Source organism: Vanellus vanellus, assembly GCF_965231255.1.
Source record: "Vanellus vanellus genome assembly, chromosome: 7".
Classification (NCBI taxonomy): Eukaryota; Metazoa; Chordata; class Aves; order Charadriiformes; family Charadriidae; genus Vanellus; species Vanellus vanellus.
The window spans coordinates 8810433-8818675 of record NC_138912.1 but is presented as its reverse complement, the minus strand read 5'-3'; positions in this window follow the sequence as shown (position 1 = coordinate 8818675).

Here is an 8243-nt window from a genome sequence, read left to right as displayed (position 1 = left end):
GTTTTGCCAGATAAGCTATTTTCATCTGAGCTGAGAAAATAGGTACTCCTTTCCCCTAACCATCCCACTCTGCACCTGCTGTGAATCAATGTGGGTCATGAGAACTGTAAACAATATTCTGAGTGTTGTCTCACCAATGCCTTGTAAAACAATATTAACACTTTATTGTCTTCACTGAAAATCCTTCATCTAATATACCCTGAAACTGCTTCATGACCATGACATAATGATGGCTCATAGTCACCATACAGGCGACTAATGCATTAAACCTCCTGCCTTCACTATCGCTGGCAATTATCAAGACACCAGCTTATACTAAAAGAACATGATATTAATCCCCAAGCACCCAGCACTACTTTCCGTACTATTAGGTTTCCATTTTGTCGGGCCATAAGGTCATGTATTTTTTTCTCATATGCTAGTCATATTCCAATTTTGTGCCATCTCTTAGTGCTATATCCATTCTCCTACTTTTGCCAAGTTCAAAAATGCTGCTTAAATCAGTGCCAAGATCAGTCCTAGAGAAATTCTACTAGCAAACTCCTTTCGTTTTAGTATTTCTGTTTTTAACAGAACCATCTTTAAATATAACCCTTTACTTAGTTCATCTTCTACCTTACAATTCTTGCATTAAAGCCCATCTTCTCCACCTTAAATAACTTCCCGCAAGGAACAATATAATGCCTTATTTCGATCAAGGTAGATTAGGTCTACTGCATTACTCTTCTCCAGGACAATTATCTTATCAAAGAAAGACATTAAGTTAGTCTGATATGATCTGCCCTTGATAAAACCATGTTGTAGTTTTTCCCACTTTCCATTTACCTTCAGGTCCTTGATAATTCTTTCCTTCAAAATCTACTCTAAGACCTTGCTTAGTGTTGAGGTCAAACGACCATGCCTGCATTTTATTTGACCACCTCTTTTCCCTTTTATGAACACAGGGAATAACTTTATTATTCTTTAGTTGTATTGAGCTAGCCCTAAATTGAACAGATACACATAAAATCCCTGCAAATGCATTCCATGCAAATCAGCATTTGCACTTGCAGATACTTTCAGTTCCCTGAAACGAGTATTGTTTAACCCTCTTCATTTCATCACAGTAAGTAGGCTATGTTTAGCTGATAGTTCATTTATGGAAACTTCTGTTACTCTGTCTTCATTCCCTTAAGCACCTTTTTATTATTCTTAGTCACTATATTATCCCCACTGAAAAATGAGACAAAGTATTCATTTTCTATTTCAATCATACCTAGATTGTAGTTAATCTGCATTTCATTCCTGGTACTCTATGTTTCCTTAATTCTTACTTCTGTGCTCCCTTTTACTAATGTATCTGAAGAACCATCTCACATTTGGTTTAATTGTGCAAGCCAACTCATCTAAATTCTTGGCCACGCTCATATTTTTATATCACTCCTGAGAAGATTCATTACGAACTAGGAAAGGGTGTGGAGTATGATCCTGAGAAGACCGACACATTTCTATCCATTATTTCCATTTCCATTATATTGTATCCAATAATAATAAATAACATTCCTTTATATTATATCCATTATCTTGTGCCTTGATGCATAATTACACTAATTTCAACAAGGATTATGGAGTATTGGACACAATGAAGAAAGAATTTACTAAATATTTAAGTGTGTTCATGCTGATAGGACCTCATCTTTTTCAGCTGACAAATTTGCAGGAACCATTCAAAGATATTTCTTAATTGCTAGAGCTTTTCTTAAAGAGTTCACGGAGGGCTGGGAAGTTCCCAGAGAAATATGACAGGCTAAATCTAGTGTTTGTCTTTGGTGGAATTTTACACCACACAGATTAAGTTTTAACAAAGGTACAAGGACAAATTATTAAACAATTAAACTGCAGATACTTGGAAGAAAAATAAACAAATAAAACACTAGTCAACCTTGGTTTGTCACAAACAAATCATGCCACACTATTTAACTTCCTACCCTGATGTGGCAGCTGGCCAGAAGGATGAAAGTGAAGCAGTAAATGTGTTGTACCTTGACTTTGATAATGGATTTTGACACCAACACTGGTTTTTCACAATGTCTTATATCATATTCTTATAAGTAAACTATTTTCTACATCCAAATTTTTGCAAAATAGAAGGTCATACTGGGGGAAGAGTTGTCTCGTACCTATTTTATTATTACATTCCTTCGGCTTCTACTGCTGGCTGTTGTTGCAGAGAGGCTACGTACTCCTTTGGTCTGAGCCAGCATAACTGTGATCCCAATCTTCCATATGGTCTAAGGTGCTCACTATTATCAGAGTGCAGAGCTGATCAAAGATGTGCTCTTGGTAAATACATTTGAATTATTTACTCCTCAGGACTTCACAAAAGGGATCCCACAGAAGTCTGACCTGGGTGCAATTCTATTCAGAGTTTTTAACGTCTTGGAAGATAGAATAGAGAGTGTACTTATAAAATGTGCACAACGCAATGTATAGGCAGGGGGAGGGGACAGAGGCTGGAGAAGGGGAAGAGAGAGTCTTTTGGAGAAAAGAATCAGAATTCTGAATACCATGACAAATGGGAAAGATTGTGTGGAATATTCACTACGGGCAAAAGCAACACAGTACACTTAATGACAATAAATCTAATGCACACATGCAGGATAAGGAATGTCTGGACAAGAAGCTGCCCAGCAGAAAAGGATCTAAGAACACCAAAGATGGAGAATATGGGGAAAGAAACAAAGCCAAGAGTCTTAAGAAAGTGCGACTGATGCAGAAAGGGGTGAAGGAATTGGGTGTGTTTACTCTAGATAATACACACAGGACAGGGAGAGCCAGGCAGGACAGCAATCTGCCAGGATTTCCTGAAAAGTTCTGCCCATGCAGCAGTTCCCTGTCCCCATGAGTCAGGCAGCCCCTGCTGCGCTTTTTCTGCCCTATCTGTAGAGTTAAAACAGATAATCCCCTGCTACGCTTTTCAGCCCTCCATGCCTAGGATTCTTGTGTCATCTGCTCAGTTTGTCTGACTGGATTATTCCTATAAATAAAGATTACAAATATAAATGTGTGTGCATCAGGCTCTTCATCATTAAGTCCTTTGATTAAAGAACTTTTTTTTTTTTTCCCCTCCTCTTTCCAGCACTGGAAGATCTAACAGCATTCACAATCAACAAGAATTGCTTCTGAACTGGAATTTAAGCTATGTTTATTTCTTTTAGTGATAGAAGAGGAAGGCTAAAAGCGCCATCAACAGAAGCATAGTTATGATATTTTTTTAAAAAAAGAAAGAGGAACAGGCCAAAACATATGTGAAAAAACATACGAAAACACTGTGTGTTATTCACTTTTATAAACTCTGCAGCCTCAACTATGGTTATTCCTTTCGTATTCAAAGAACTGACTTACTGAGGTTATTTTAAATATTCTGATTTAATTCTCAAAATAAGAAAAATGTAATTATTTTAAATTAAGCAACATTTTTGCTATTTATTCTAATTCACTTTCTTTCTGTTATCTTCTTTCTAAGAAGACAAGCTGTAAAAAGACAAACCCGCAAGAATTATTTACATACTTTTCACACAATCTGTGAATAGACAGGTTTAATGCCTCTGAAAAGAAGTCACTGTAATACAATGCAAATTATTAATTTATGAATGTGGGCACAATTGCTAATACATCCTTACCGCAGCTGTGATTTTCTACTCTATTTGAATTTAATGCTTATATTATCCTGCCTATGTGCTGAGTCTTGGCATATGTATGCAGATGTGTGCCATGAAGCCTTTGAAAATTTCAGGATTAAAGATAGCTAATCTTCCAGAACCTTCAGTGGGAAAGAGTGTGGAAGGGATAGAAGCACAGCTATAGGTTCTCTTTTTTTATGTCATCTTTTAAAAAGATGAAATCACAGCATAACATCTGTATGAATAGGCAGTTAAGCTTACATAGTGTTATGTATCATTGTTAAGTCTTCATTAAATATGTTGCTCTGCCCACAAAACGCTGTACAGAAAATAGAGGGCACAGTTTTATAGAGATCTATTTATTAGATTGGAATTTACAAAGCAGCTTTTAAAACCTGCAGGTAGAACATACCTTTTCCAAAATATCCTGGAGGAAAGAAGTACTCTGAAAATTGTTCAGATTATTTCAGAGGAAGGACAACAGCTTTTTTTTTGAATAAATAATTAGAAATGGAAACTTTTTGCAAAACAGTTTGTCACTAGAAAATACCATCTGGCCCAATTTTGGTGAGAGGTTTTATGAGACCATGCAGTTTCAATAGCTATGTTAAGAGCAGGTTTTCAGATTCGGGGTATATGTTTTAGTCAAACTGAAATAGCCCTTCCTCAAATAGATAGTTCTTCCCTGGTTTGGGGCATTTGCCTGGAACACGGATTAATCTCCACTGCTGCCTAATTCAGGCCATGGGCATGTATCCAAGTCTCCCAAATGTCTGAGGAAACTGTCATATCTTTAAGCGGGAAAGTGGATGGAACCATAAAATGAATCTTATATAAACTATTAGCAGAAAAGTCTAAAAGTGTAATGGACAACTCTTGGTTTCACATGAGAGTCATTTTCAGCATGCAGAGAAACTCGTTTGGCTTTAATGCATATAGCAAAAGTATAGCAGTTATCTGACCTAGCACTAAATAATGCTCCTGTTATGAATAGAGACAATAAAGCAGTGTAATTTCAGTCATCTACACATATTCTTTTTCCTGTAATTGTAGCATCAAGTAGAAATAAAGCTTAAAGTACAAACATAAACATTTTAAAATGTCCTGAAATATTTTAGAAGAAATGGCAGCTGCTCTTCTAATAATTTAGCAGTACTGTATATGAACATCTGAAAATCAAATGAAATGAAAAAAAAAAAATTATTACTTTGATGACCTAGCTAAAATTTTTACTTTCTATGTTTCAGTGTTCATTAAGACTTTTCTATGATTAAGATAAAAATTGTGTCACAAAAAGAAATAAGTTAGCATACTGGTGTTATATGGTTACAGGAAACATACCATACTTAATTGATTAAAAACTAATATTTTCAACAGATTTTTTAAATGCATTCCAATCCAAGATTACATCTCTTGCATGAAAGTTCCAATCCTCAAAATGTTTCTTTAACAGACCTTTATCCAAAAGATCTAATGGCACCCATCTTCTTACAGGACATTAAAATAGAATGGATAATTCATTTACATTTCTTCTAATAAATAATAATAAAAAAATCTCTTTTCTAAATGGAAGATACAAACAACTAAAATCTAAAAAGTATTTTTTTAACTGTTTCTGTTGTAGCTTCCACTGGGTGCCAATTTAGTGATAACCAGTATTCATGTAAAGCAAACTGCAGTTTTCCAGCCAAATAATTAAGAAAATTTACTATGAAAATGCAAAGCCAAGGCCGTATTTTGTACTGTGATATGCACTCCAGATCTAAAAAATTCTTACCCCATTAGAAAAGTTATTACCATTGTGCCAAGATAAATAAGAGCTCTGATAAATGTTTCAAAATGCGAGCCTCATTTGTCGCTTATCCAAATACTGCTGACCAGCAGAGCAAAAAAGTTTTAGGATAGACTCTTAGATCCAGGAAAAAAAAGATACAACTGAAATATATTTAAGACTCTAAAAGGCTACAGAGGAACAATGTGGATACCTATATAAGAGCGCAGTTACCAATCAGCAAAGAAAGCAGGTGCTGTGTGATTATAACCAAAGACAATAGAAAACTTAGATTTAGAAACATAAAAAAGTAATCTTTGCTTTTGTAACCCAAAGGGATCCAATGAAGCCTTTCCAGATGGAATTAAACAAAATCTTGGATATAAGACTCAGAGATATCACAATGCAAATAGCAGGCTCTGTCCTTATAAAGAACATCTGTTGTGAAGTTGTTTACATTCCTACCAGAATGGAAAAGAGTATAGCTAATTCTCCATTGCATCCAGACATGTTAGGGGGAGTACAAAGTTACTTGTCGTTTTTCAACACATTATAAAGACACATATCTTTTTACTAACTCACAATTTTGCCGCCTGAAAAAACAGACAAATAGGGATTTGTGGCACAGAGAAACATTCTATATTCATTTGCATATAATTGCCAGGGATTTACTTCTACATTTTCCTGTATTTTATATTTTATTATATGGATTTCTATATATAGAAAATATATATATTTTCGCCCTGTTACAAGGAGGAAAGGGAGTGTCCATTCATGAGCCCTTGCTGAGCAGTCTACAGAAATGGAGAGCTTCCAGCCTGTGGGTTAGTAGTTTGCTCTCGCTCTTCCAGAGATAATAACTAGACTGTGTTAAACCTGAGTTCCTAAGGAAATTAGAGATAGGTTGTAAATTATAGGTTATTACTACATTTTAATATTCCTCTTCCCTGCTGTCCCACTCTAGGATTTCAGAAGTAGTTGAGGTTTTTTTTTTTCTTTTTTTTTCTTTTCTTTTTATTACTAGGGACTCAAATATATTCAAGCAGAGACCACCGAGTGCTTGTTCTGCTGTTCCTGTGCTCCCCCCATCCCACCCAGCCTGGGCAGCAGACAGGCAATGGAAGAAGCAGAACATCTCCATCCTCCCCTGCAGTGCAATGGGTGGCCAGTGGGAGGGGGAGAACAACCACACAAAATGTTCTTGATTTGCATTAAACCCACTTTATTACATGTTACCACTTCACAGTGCTTGCTCTGTTTTAACAATGACATCTTAAATAGTAGAGCTAAAGCTTTGATTTTAAAAGCCACATTATGAAATTAATTTTGAATGTCTGTTATTTCTTCTGCTTACTTATGCCAAAAAATGACCGTGTTTCTCACTATTTGTGGTCTCTCTCCGTCAACATTGCTGTTCAATGCTGCATTCCAAGGGATTAGTGCTCTTTCTTTATTTTATTTATATATATATACACACACACATATATATGCTATTTTCCAGTAAAGGATAGCTCAAACATCAGCACTGAACACAAAATGATAGCTGTGAATTTACGCCACAGAATAATTTGGCTTTATTCCTTCATGTAGGGTAGAAAAAGGTTAGTCCAAGAATAGATAGCAAATACAAAGACCACCAAGAGCAAAGGAAGACCAAAGAGTTGTAGTTTGGGAAGAAGGTTTACTATAAATATAACATTTCAAAAGTAAACTGTGTACTTTGTATATGGAAAAAATAATACTAACAGTGGTTTAAAACAAAAGATGAAATCTATTTGTAACTATAATCCTATAATTTATAGCTTCTACTACATATTTTTTATGGTGAAGACCATATTGCATCATCTAATCTTTACCCTGCCACTTCTTTACCTTTGCCTCTTCCATTTTTGCCTTTCAAAATAACAATTTTTGAAACAAATTAAGCGCATATGATTTAGAAATAAATCACACTAGTAAATATTTTTATAGTGACTTGAAATTACAACCAAATCTTTCTTTTCTTCTTACTACACAAACTAGAGAATAAACTTGTAGAAGAAACTTTACTATTAGCACAGCAGCCTGATTACAAAGGGCAATTACTAATTTTGAAGTACACTAGAAAGACATGACCTGATTACAGTACAGTGATTAAGATACAGATATAGATTAAGATTAGGATGTACTGATATGACCAACAGAATAAAATTAAAGTCACCTTTCTAACAGCTAGTGATTTAAAAAAGATCTCATACTTTGTAAAAGTTGGAGTCGAACAAAGGTAATTCACATTTTACTTTTACTCTGAAACATTTAGGTTCATACCATTTTCATGGGAGCCAGGCAAATACACACCTTTGAAGTAATGGCCTTGATCCCGATTCTGAAAGCACTTGTATATGTTTCACATGCATGGTTCACTTTATATAATCCTGAGTTATTATTGTGAGTTATTTACCATATAAAAATCAACCACAGGGCAAATAGCCGCAGGAGTCAAAAACTATGAAGCTTAATGTCCCACTGAGAATTTTTTCAGTCTCTGACAGAATCTTTTACAGAACAGTTAATCACAATGAATGGTCATTCTCAGACAGTGAGAAGTGTAGTTAGAGCCAGACTCTTCTTTCTAGGGAGAGCAGTTCCTTTGCCATAATTAGAGGCACTGAAACACCCTCCACAAAACACAGTCGTTTCTTTAATAAGTGACACTGAACACTATCCCAGCCTACAGCAGCTTTCTCAGTTTGAAACACAAAAGCAGTCAAGTCTCAAAACCTTCAAAGAAAGCTTTTCATTTTATTTTCTCCTTGATCCACTGATAGAGC